Source organism: Athene cunicularia (genome assembly GCF_003259725.1).
Source record: "Athene cunicularia isolate RWA chromosome 3 unlocalized genomic scaffold, athCun1 chr3_part1, whole genome shotgun sequence".
Taxonomy (NCBI): Eukaryota; Metazoa; Chordata; class Aves; order Strigiformes; family Strigidae; genus Athene; species Athene cunicularia.
The window spans coordinates 71,207,580-71,220,055 of NW_020799097.1; the positions used below are offsets into that span (position 1 = coordinate 71,207,580).

General features: G+C 36.8%; 1 protein-coding gene across 1 annotated transcript in view; it reads right to left on the minus strand.

The window, feature by feature from the left end:
* UST (uronyl 2-sulfotransferase) overlaps positions 1-5,489 on the minus strand; it is a 105,927-nt gene extending 100,438 nt beyond the window's left edge. Inside the window, exon 1 of the mRNA XM_026845885.1 lies at positions 5,450-5,489. The gene's annotated coding sequence lies outside the window, so the exon portion shown is untranslated. The remainder of the gene's footprint in view (positions 1-5,449) is intronic.
* Between the last annotated feature and the right edge of the window lie 6,987 nt (positions 5,490-12,476).

The following is a 12,476-nucleotide window of genomic DNA, read 5'->3' on the forward strand; positions in this document are numbered from 1 at the left end:
CCCCCCTTTTTTTTTTTTTTTTCCCCCCAGGTCAACTGGGATTCTTTCAGAACTGTTTAACGGTAATAGTTCAGGATTTAAGAACAGGATCAATTAATATAAGATGTGGTAAAATCATGAGTGTTACTCAAGTGAGTCACAAGTTTTAGCAACATCAACCAAACCCATTTATCACTTTCAAAAGCTAGCATGTCATGCTACCCCTCCCTATCCAGAAGAGCAGACTTTTGTTTCTCCACCGAAGGTTTAGGTCATCCAGACTCACCTGTAATTGGACTTCGGTATTATAATCCAGCACTTCCTAATAAACAGATAATGAAGGTGGCCATGATTGAGTGGATATGACTGAGTGCTTATGACCTCCTCCTATGCTATGTTAGTTTATGAATATCTTTCTGTCATGAAAAGAAAGAGAAGAAAAAGAGAATGTATTGGACAGCTGGAAATTAAAAACTGTAATAAGTAAAAGATATTAATACGATGTGAAATAATCTGCATGGATGCTTTGCAGATGAAAAGAGATCAACTCAGAAAGGATTATGGACTAAATTTCAGTGAAAACACAGAGCTCTACTAGCTTCAGAAGTGGGAACCCTAATGCTTGGGTACTTTTTTTAGCTATATGTTACATAGAACAAAACCTACAGGTTGCAAAATTGCTGATATCAGAATTTTTATATTTCATGTAAGAGTGGGCAGGCTGCTGCATTAATGCCAGAAACAAGCAAAATTCACCTTTAACTATGCACACAGCCTGACAATTAAAGTACAAACCAAAAGGTAATTACCAAGCATTTTTGAAATTAGATGGATGAAAACTACAAACTATTGTTATTCACAAATACTGCATCCCTGCTGCCTCAAAGTCTTTCAAAATTGAGAGGCTGAAAATGTCAGGCTTAGTAAAAAGACAATTCACTACTGTTGAAACTTTTGCAGGATATCAGCATGCACAGTATCCCTCACGGATTTATTTTCTTGTGACAGCCAATCTGGCTTTAATTTCTCAAGCCTCTCTGTACTCTCCATTTACTATCAGTTAGCCTCCTCATATCAACACCTTTCTGATATACTACAAACTTAAGAAGTATTAAAAAATTAGGTAAGCATCTTCTGTATTCTGGTAAATAACAGAATCCTGAAGATTCTTGATCAATAAATTGATATAAACAAATCAGGATTTGGTATTCTAGTACTATTAAAATATTTTTATGACCCAATTCACACTTAATAGTACAGATTCAATTCTTGGTTTTGGCAATATCTCTCTAATACTAGTGTGCTATATCATTCACCACCTATAGCTTCAGCAGGATTCCAACCAATTATAAATAACAGACAATGGGGAAAATCTGTAAAAATAGTATTTTACTTCCCTTGAGATACTGTTACTTATAAGGAAGGAGAACACAGTTTAAAAAGAACATAAAATAATTATTCCCAACATTTCTACAATTATTCTATCCCACCTTTAATAAACTGATGGATGTGAAGAAATATTATGTTTTTTTAAAATCACTATTTTACTGACTGAACTAGGCTCAAAAGCTCAGTTATACAGTAAAACAGTACTTCAAACTATAAAGGGGATCTTTGTGGTGAAGGCACTTACTGAATTCTCTTTAATATTTTGCTTTTATCATCCAGGTATTGAGTCTGGTAAGCACAGAAAGTTATTTTAGTGTTTCTAAATTACAAATCAATCACTTAAGGCTGTAGAGCACTGAAGGGGTAAAACCATGTTCTCAAAAAAAGATGGCTAGAACTAAAGCACAAGTTCAAATAAAACAGGAAGTATCTGCTAAAAATCAAAACTAAAAGAAAAATGTACAGCTCTTGACTGTTATCTTAGTACTGTTATCAAAAGAATTGGAAAAAATAAAGCTGACACAAACTTGAACATAAAAATTCAATGTAGTGGAGCACTGCTGACATCAACTTTTAGTAGGATTTAAAGTCAAATTCAATTAAAAAAAAATAAATCTACTTGACAATGGTGGGTGACAAGTAAACCTTTACTGGGGGAAGACTTAAAACTCGGCCCAACTGGCCTTAAAGGGAGAGCCAGAACTACATCAGCCATGTTCATGCCCAGGAGTGAGCAAAGTTTTCCTTTACTCACACTGAGAAAATTGTTGCTGTCACCTTTATTTGAAAAAACAGACCAGTACTCCGATCTCCTGAAATATGATGCTGCTATTCCTTATTCAGAGCAAATTCTATTTTCAGTTCTCCCACTGGGAAAAAAAACCAAACCATAGTATTTAAAAACCCCAAAGTTTTGGCACCTAGCCACAATGAAAAGCCAAAACTAATATGATTTCCAACAAAACAATGGAATGTACTCTGCAAAACAGCTACAGTTCAGTGCGTATCAACTGTTGGTGGCCTTCCACTACAGCTAACTACATACCGCCGATATTAGCTATTAGTCATTTCAACCCCAGGCAATGGATTTTTGTTAATTGTCTCAATTTCTAGCTGCTAAGCATTTTTAAGCAGACACATAAAATGAGAATCCTTTTGACTCTAAAACTTACTTACTAAACCTACCAAATCCTCCTCTCATATTTTTGTTTCATTCAGTACATGCTGTAATTCCCTCTGATGAACACAGCAGGCATTAGGAAAGTGCTGGAGAGCTTCACATAATAGTGCCATGTAGGACCGACCACAGTTGAATACAGCAGAGCAAAAGCATGCTTCCCAGGGTAAGTGACTGCCAGGATTGAAAGGAACAAATCAAGGGCTTTTTCATCTACACATACCACTCAAGAAAGGTGCCTCATGTCATCCGTGTTTTGTGAGGATCACAACTGAAAATACTATTAATAATGAACTGTTTTAAATGTTGGATTCAGGATTAATGTCTTCTGACACCTTTTTATATGTCAAATTAACCATTCATTAACCATAGCCATTTAGTAGTTTAAATGTAGAGTTACCTAATCATATGAATAGAGGCTACCTGAAAGATGATGACAATTACAGTGAATTTAGTTTCACCTCGGGCAGAGTTCACAGCTCAGAGCTGAAGCTGTATGAGGTAAATAATTGCACTTGGACAATGATACAGTGCGTGAGATTTACAAAGCATCTCCATGCAAAACATGACCCTAAGCAAATACCAGGAATTATCTGCCTTTTTACCATTCCCCACCCCTGTTTTGATTAGAAGAATGAAAATTAAAACAAATAAACCCACCCAAGAACAAGCAGACTTGCCCCCATTGTCCAAGGGATGGTCAAAATATGTGCATCCACCTTTTATCAATGTTTCTAAACACAGGCAAGTACTTCAAAAAGGAAAATACTTGTAACTTACACAAAGCTACAGTCGGTTATTCCACTTGAGCTATTCACCAAGCTTTTGGGAGTGAGGATGATTGCAGAGGAAGCCCAAAAACTTTACTGACTGTCAGTAGTTAATCAAAGCATACCTACACAACCAATCAATTGTGCAGGTACTAAATCAGCTGGCATTTCTCCAGACAGCTGAGCTGTAGCTGGATGAAGCTGTGTGAACAGAGTCCAAAATGACATCTTCAGATAGGCAAAAGAAATTTTCAGAATGTAAATATGAAAGTGTCTGGGTTGGATAAATTTGTCCAACTGCTACTGCCATTGGAGTATAGTTTCCATCCATAGCACCATTAATTGGTAAGGCAAAATTCCTGAAGTAAAAGGACCAAAATCTGAATAAAGTTTTCAAGGTTAAAAACTCTTATCTAGATTACAGCCTTTTCTTTACTGGCACAGCCAGGCATTTCTGAATGCTAATGGAAGCATGAAAAATACAGGTCTGGAATAAGCATTGCTATACTCTTCTGAGCTAAGTGTTGTGCAGACCTGAAAGACATAACGCTTCACTCCATGCAAGCTGCTGTACTTCTGGGCAAGAGAAACAGATGATACACAAATAAAAAAAATATCTTTCAATAGCACAGAAGGGTACTAAATAAATTTTAAGTGTGAAACATTTGTTTAGCCTTATAATTCCCCCCCCCATCCTATCTCAGTTAGTAATGATGAACTTAACAGGTTAATTTTGTCACTTCTGTTAATATCTATTTGGTTTTGTAACTGTGCATGCAGAAAAAGCAAGTTATTTGTGTTGAGCAGAAGAGCATCAGATGTACATCACCCCACCAAGTCAGCTGTCTGAACTTCAAGAGTGTAACAAATTTCCACCTATCAGCTGAAAATTACAGATCTTTGCAGCAAAAATGTGGAGAAACACAGATTACTGTAGCTTGATTTCACTGATAACTAAGCCAAGTCAAATTGCTTTCCACATTACCCTCCTTTCGCTGACCAAAAGCCAACTGTTTCACCACAGGGATACACACACAGGGGTGAGCATTTAAACTGAGGGTGTGGTGGTACATGTGATTTCATGGTCAGTTTGAACAGAGATTGGTGAGGACTACCATCAGAGATAATGGCTAATTATTATTATTATTATTATTATTATTATTATTATTATTACTATTATTATTATTATTATTATTATATACATTATCACAGTATTTCCCACCCCCTTTCTGCTTTGGTGTCTTACAAGTAACAGTGAGAATTCTGCATGATTTAGAAAGGAAGCCTTCAGAAAAGCTGCACATTCAAGAGTTGCAACTGCACAGCATAAAGACTTCAACACCCTAATACCTCACTAAGATACTACACTGTCCCTACAGAAATAAAGTGAGTCTGGAGAAATTAGAACAGAAAACAGGTTGTGGGGTTTTTTCTTAATAGCTTATACAAAAAGAGTTATAATAGCCATCTTGTCTGAAAAGACATACACAAGATAGTAACAAATTGTGTTTTAGAGAATAAACCAACACAAGGCAAAAAAAGAAAAAAAAGAAAAAAAAAAAAAAAAAAGAGGCCCTAAATGCCTGTTTCCACTTTTTCCTCTTAAAGAAACAATCAAATGCTGGTCCTTATCTGAAATGTCAAGAGTTGCTATGATGATGGTGAGGAAAAAGTCAATGCTGCACAGTCATACATGATGGGAACAGTGTACCCTACCCCTATAAAAGGACTCATTACTCACATTCATTAAATATATCCTACTGCTCTGCTTCAAAGCATTGCACCTGCAGCAGAGCCCATGTTCCAGGAACCGCTGCCAGCACAGGCCATCTTTACTTGCCTTATTTGATCCAATTGTGGTGTCTTATTTTTGCACAACTCTGTTCACAGACAAAATGTCATTAAAATCCTACCTCCCCTTGACTTGGTGACAAAAATTCCATTAGTTTAATCACACAGAGATTTAACCCAAGTTACTTACAAATGCCTGAAAATACTAGGGGCGAAAAAGGTTGGAAAAGCCAAGTGCTGTTGAAAAAAACCCAACTCAGCGGAGTTGTTTTGCACACAAGTAAACATACAATTAGTTAAAAACCAAAAAGGCAAAAAGAAATGCAAAATAACAGCAGCTTACCTTTTGAGGGGGTGGTCCGTGGTCATCCAAGTAAGTGGAATTTCCTACAAGAAGAAGAAGGATGGAGATAAACAAAACAAACTTCAAAACTTTCCAATTCATGGAACCAGTGTATATCTGTCCAACTGGTTCCATGGTGTCAAATAATTCAAGGAAAAAAAATACCTTCTGCTTTAGATTTTTATTGACAAGAAAAAAAAAACATAATTAATTTGCTTGGGCTATATTTGTGATAAAAGATTAGATGCATATTGTCATTTTAGCATAAAAACTAAATGGGCCAAGGCAGCTTTAGTTAAGTAATTGTGGCATTCAATTATTTGCATGACAAAACCTGTCAGCTGCATCCTTGTACATTTTAAGCAAGGGAGCACAGTTAACCTCAGACAGATTTCTTAAATAATAAAATATTAAAGGACTCCAGATTTTGGTCTGATGGAGTTGACAAGCATTCACTCTTTGCTCCCTAAAAGTATGAATTGAATGGGAGTTGTATTCTGAGGTAGGAATGAGAAGTTTGTGATGAATTTCCATGTACAATAAAAACTGAGGATTACTTCACAGAAGTATGTTCCTTTCTGTTTTTTCTATGCTTTTCTAGCATAGGTTATAAACTTTGAAAACTTGATTCAAAAGGCTTCCAAATTTGTTCCCTGAATTTGTTCTTCTGTTCACCTTGATCTTGGAAGAGTTCACACTGCTACAAAAGCCTGAACAGTAATTTTTCTATGGTCAACTGAATCACTTTCTGGAGCAAACCAGAAACTTCATCTTCCTATACATTTGATACAAATACCCATCCTTTGAATAAACCAATTGGTTATTTTGATGTTATAATTTGTCTAATTCCCTATATTCCATTTAATTCCTCTGATATGATTCTAATTGCCTGGGAAGTAATTCAGTTCACAGACTGGTAACAGAGCTGTGTATGGCTTTTCAACAAAGTAGCTACTCCGTATCTAGTGAGATGGACTTAAAAATAAGCATTTCTGGTAAACCCAATGGTTACCCCGGGGTGGGGAGCAAGAAAAGCTCTATTACTTCCTCTCGTTCCACACTCATTTAGGATTTAACTTTCCTGTAGGATGAGGCTCTTACTACATAGTTCATAGCAACTTTCTCCCCTTTGTAATAAATTAGGCTGAAAGACTGCCACTTGTTTTGAAAGACTGCCACTTGTTTTGATTTTAAAAAGCTCTTAGTTTTCTCATTGTGTCAGGAAAAATGTTTAATTTTGATCCATGCTAAAGCAGGTGATGTTTGCAAAAAAGCATTTTTGTTGTCTAAACAAGTTAATGTAGTAGAAATACCGTAAACATTATATGAAAACTACTGATCTGTTCAAACCAGGAGTAATAAAACTTTTTGAGTTTTATAGTTAGTATTTTAAAGGATACATTAGTAGTCATATATTTTTCTTGCCTCCTCAAAACAATTTATGCTTACCCAAATAAAAAAAGTCATATTAACTACATATATATTAACTATATCTTTAGCAATCACCTACCATGGACCATTTTTCTATAGAAAAGGATCTGAATTTCCACCTGCTCTTGAGAAAACAGATCACTGCAGTTGTAGTTTATACAGTATCTTAGAGCAGCATCAAGACTGAGCTATATTACGGAAACATTTCTGGGATATTATTTCAGATATTATTTAAAATCAAGGAACCAATAACTTAATAACTTTCACCTTGCTGCATCTACGTTCTGAATCTATGTTCTTAGTATGCATACTGCATTTTCCTTCCTTTGTAAATTTTAATGATTAAAATTACATCAGAATATCCCTGCCTTTGAACATACATCCTGTAGGTTTGATTTATGTTCTCAGAATGTTGGTTTTTTACAGCACAGTCTAGTTACTACTGTAACCACTTAAAAGACAACAGTACAATTTTGGCCCATTTTATAAAGGTCTTTTTCATGGCAGCTGCTTGCTCAAATCCAGAAGTAACTAACAATGATAGAAACTAATTGCCAGACAGACGGTGATTTGAAACCTAGCCATAATAACTTACAAATGAAGAGCAGAGGAAGGAAAGCTGCAGACATTCCCCACTCCCTTACACCATCCCATATGCCACTTGCTGAGCCAGTTCTCCTACTTCTGCTCCTTAGACTTACAAACCAGAGCTGACCTCAGCATCCATAGCATGCCACATCAAATCAATAGCCTGAATTCTTCTGGTTCAAGCTTAAAATGAGTATTTGTTTTCAGTAATAAAAGCAAAACCTTTTTCTGTATGATTCGTATCATACCCTAAGTAAAAAACACTAAAATAACTCAACAAATCCAGCTGTGATGGAGTGGGCTGGCTCTGGGGTACACTGGCGCCAGGTCCTTAACCCTGCAAAGGCCTGCACGTGCTCTCACTCATCATCATACCATAGAATTGGGCTTGCTTCCATTCTGCTTGCAAAACAGCAGCCACACTACAGGAGACTTAATGCATGCAGAAATATCCTGAAAAATGTGCACACAGGTCAAAATATTTCTGCAGAAAAACTGCAGGAAAGACAATGACTTTCTAACACAAGAAGAGGCCATGAAAAGCTTATTAAGCGTGACTCCTGTGTGAGGTATTTACAGATTTTGTGAACTTAAGACAGGATGCTGCTTTCACGTGGAGGGCGACTTTTCAGAGAATACATATCAGACTAGGTTAATTTAAAAACAAAAGAAAAATTCACCATTATAAACACTGCAACAGTGGAGAAATACTAAGGTAAAGTCAATCTATAAACTACTGTCTAGTAAGACATGACAAAGTAGTACAAAAAGGAGAGTTGCACAGTAAAAATCAGGGACTTAGGAATGAATACCATAAATACTGAAACCACTGTTCATAAGCTCAAGTGTTTACTATAACTACATCAACACAACAAGCTTGTCTAGGATGGAGAACTTTATTATGCAGCTTTTATATGCTCTGGCACAGACAGCATGTGTTTGACATCACTAAGTGCCACAAGAAGAGAAGAGGCTTTCTGTGGTGGAAATGATAAAGCGATAGAAGAGGAGGTCATCCTTCCTCATTAAGAATCTAGTCCACCTCCCTGAAGCAACGTATGCCATGAAATTATTAAAATGACTTTTCCAAAGCACTTTAAGAAAGCTTTACTGAAGATATCATTGGTCTTATCTGTTGCCTGACAAGACACTTCCAGATTTATTTTTTTTCTTGGAGAAGAGTATTTATTCTTTAAAAACAAAGTTTTCTGGTTTTCTGTCTTATAATATATTCTGCCTTCCTGCAATAGTGTGAAAGTCTAAGGCATTAGAAGCAAGTCAGACAGAATAATCAAGTCTCAAAACAGTGGTATTATGCATTCCACAAACATGCTCAACAGTACACTTGAGCTAACTGAACAGACTCCAAAAAAAAAAAAAAAAAAAAAAAAGGATTCAGCTTTACTACAGAACATGGTGAATACATGGAAATAGTCCAAATTTTTCCATAATTTATTATCTTTGAGGTTAAGTGAATCAGCTGTATGAAAAATCTTTGGGGAAACCTTGTGGTTATGTTCCTTTTTTCTTGGAATCACTGAAGTGTGGGGGTTTTGCTTGAAGCAAGCCAAGTTCATACAGAGAAAGATGGTCAGTCACCGGGATTAAGGACAAATATAATTGTGTCCAGTTTAGAACCACAGAAAACATGAATAACTGCAATGCTGGAAAAAACCTTTCAAAAAAGAAATGACCAGGGTGTACAAGAAGAGGTAGTAAATGCGTTTATGTATGAACTGAACACCCTTTGACAGCAACTGAAACAGCAGCTCTCCATTTCAACAATTTAGGTATCATACAAAAATAATTGAGTAGAGACGAAGGGAGAAAGCCAACACAGAAAAAGTGGAGTTTTGACTATTTTCCCAGAGCAGGGTTTTCCCTTGGGGGGAATCACAAGCAGCTGTCTAAGGGAGCTGGGATCCAGCTACTGTCAAATTTAATGTGTCTTGCGAAAAGCCTGCTTTGTTCTCTTCACTTGGTCAACCTCTCAAACTTCCAGGCACCAATACAACCTTTACTGGCATACCATCCCTTAGATCATCTGACATCCAAAGGAAAGGAACAGTTTCATAGCTGTCTAATGAGTCTTCTGGTCTGGAAATCAAGGCTTTGAAGAACAACTCCCCACCAAGCACCCCTAATCATTAAGAACTGCACCATTAAAATAAATGAAAATGCCAGTGAGTGATCAGAAGAGGATCAGTTCTCCTCTGTTTCTAGACAAAAAAAATATTTAAGCAAGAAACTGGAAGTCATCCACAATCAAACTCGGTTCATGGCTCCCCAGTGTCAGTTATCATTTTATTCTATTCAATTTCCTCAATCCTTTCTTTCCACCACAATAAATTTCCCACTACAGAAAACACTAGGGAGGCTCCACCAGTAGGAGCATTAACAGGACACCCATGGCTGGCAGCACGTGCCCAGGCCAGACAGGACTGCCAGAAACAGACTGGGGTAGATACTGAAGTTTATTCTCAGCCTCCTGCATTTTACAGGTGTGTGTCTCTTTTTTTTCCCTTCCAGTGGAACAGTGGACATCCTTAGAAATTCCATAATTTTTACACATCTGAAATAATAACATGTTCTTAGTCATCATGTCATGGAGCCCTTTGTGGTCCAAAGGCAGGAAGGGGCTAGAGACTACAACTTGAAAATGCTGCCCAGCTCAAATGCAAACTAAAAGGAAAACCCCGCTATTGCTGAGGTCAGCATAGCCGTACCAGCTTTAACAGAGGGAACTTTTTCAGAGGTGTGCAGAGAAGATTAACATAGCAAAGCACAGCAAAACCCCACTGACCAGTCTGCACTGGAATACAAAGTGATTTATTGCAATTTCTTCTGTCACATATAAAAAGCTCTGCACCTACAATTGGTTTTCTCTGTGCAAGACTAACATCCTGTCAAAATTTTAATTTTGACCATGAAAAAAAAAAAGTAGAGTAAGCATAATTTTTTTTAAAAACATTCCAAAATGTTTTTTTCTGCTTCCTTTTCTGCCTTTCAAAACATTTTGGTTATTCATCATTTTTAAAATTATAAATACCAAAAAACCCAACACCAAATGCCTACATTTAATTCACTCTACATAACTGCAAGCAATGAAGCAATGAAGCTGAAACATGATAAAAATACCTATTTGGCTTTATTACTCAGTGAACTGAACCCTGTAAACTTAATTAAGACATAATTCAGAGTTGTTTACCTACCAGTTTCGTACTTCTAACACAGTTAGCAAAGAAACAGGCACATGTAAGTACAGTTTTTGAAAACTTACTGGTAATTCTGCATAATGTATTTTTATATATATATATGAGTACCACTGGAATACAGATACAAAGGGTTTGCACAATAGTAGGTTCTAAACCAATGCACAATATACATCAGAGAAAGATTCTAAATGAAGAAAAATGCCTTTATGAAAACAAATATTAAAGAACAGTGACTACCTGTATACTGTACAGTTTGTGCAAATCTATTAGTATTTATATGCTTGCCTTTTAACATACTCAAGACTAGAGTCCATAGATCTTAGGAAAAATGTCCATATTAACTGTAATTGTTACATTCAAACATACTGAAAGGTATAACTATAATTCATAAATAAGAAATTCAAAACTTTCAGTGGTTTAGTTTAAAAAATTTAAAATGAAAATACTGACATGACTCCATCTATCCAAATTATGCAATCTACAGCAAGCAGTACGATGGAAACATTGCAGACGTTGGGTTTATCAGTAATAGTCCTGGTGCTTTTTGCTTTTGCTTCTATTCTCTAATGACAGACTTTCCAGCCTCTAATTCTACAAAATTAAATACTCATTTTAATGAATGTTTAGAAATGCTAGCTAGATAAAATTGAATCTGAATATTAGCCAATGAAAACTCTTGGCTAAAACTTTTCTCAAATAAGGAGAAAAATTCTTCCATCTTACAAACTGACAAAGACAGACCTAGGTGGTCTGACATCATAAAGTTCATAATCTTCCTACTACAAGCACCCATGCTTGTCCCATATAACATATGAAACAGTTGGATATTTTGCTGCAAGACCCTTGCTGGGAGACTTTTACTAAACCCCAGTTGTTAGACATTTGCATCTAATCTTCACTCAAAGTCTTCCACGACCAGTTCACACCAACATTTCTCTCGTCCTGGCCTTTAGCACCCAGAAGTCTTTGTAGCCCGGTATATACTGGCCCCAGCCTAACGTACCTACAAACAGCTGTCTTATCCTCTGCATTGCTAGCTCTCAGCCTCTTTCCACTCCTCCGAGATCCTCCTCACCCTCCGTCAAGACATTTCTGGGTTCAATTATCCTGTCTGCACCCGGCAGCAGCACATCGCCTGCTTAGTTATCCCTGGTAAGAGGCTGACTGCTGTTCTCCAGGTTTTGGCACATGCAGCAGAGAGGTGAGGGCAGGACAGGGGAAAGTGCACGTTAGGCACGGCCCTCCTCCTGCAAAGACAGGAGATTCTAGAAGGCAAGCTACTCCGAAATCACAGATCCTCTCCAAACTGTGCGGTTAAGCCTTGCTCCAACACAACTTACACAGAAAGGTAACAAGCATTTCAAAATGTATGGACAGGCATTTAATTTTATTGCTTGTTTTGTCAATAAACTGTTTTATCACTACTGGAGCATGGAGAGGGGAAAAACCAAAATTGAATCAAGTGATAAACCCAGCCCCAACAGGTATTTACCTGCACTCAAAGGAAAAGCAGATACGCAGCTCTCTATCAAGACAGTGCAGAGAAAACCCAATGACCAAAAAAATAAGGTGCCATTAAGCCAGCCTATTTTGATTTTATTTGAATGCATTTCGCCAAGAAAACAAAGACTGCTATCTATCTCTAGTGAAGAGCTTCCTGGCTGCAAATGCCCTTCAAAGCCCCATTAATTTCTTCTTCATTCTAATTTTTCAGCTGGTTCTCAAATTCTGCTTTCTGGTATCGCATAGCAAGTGTGGACACTGATTAAATATAGGGTCTTCCCTTCCCCCCC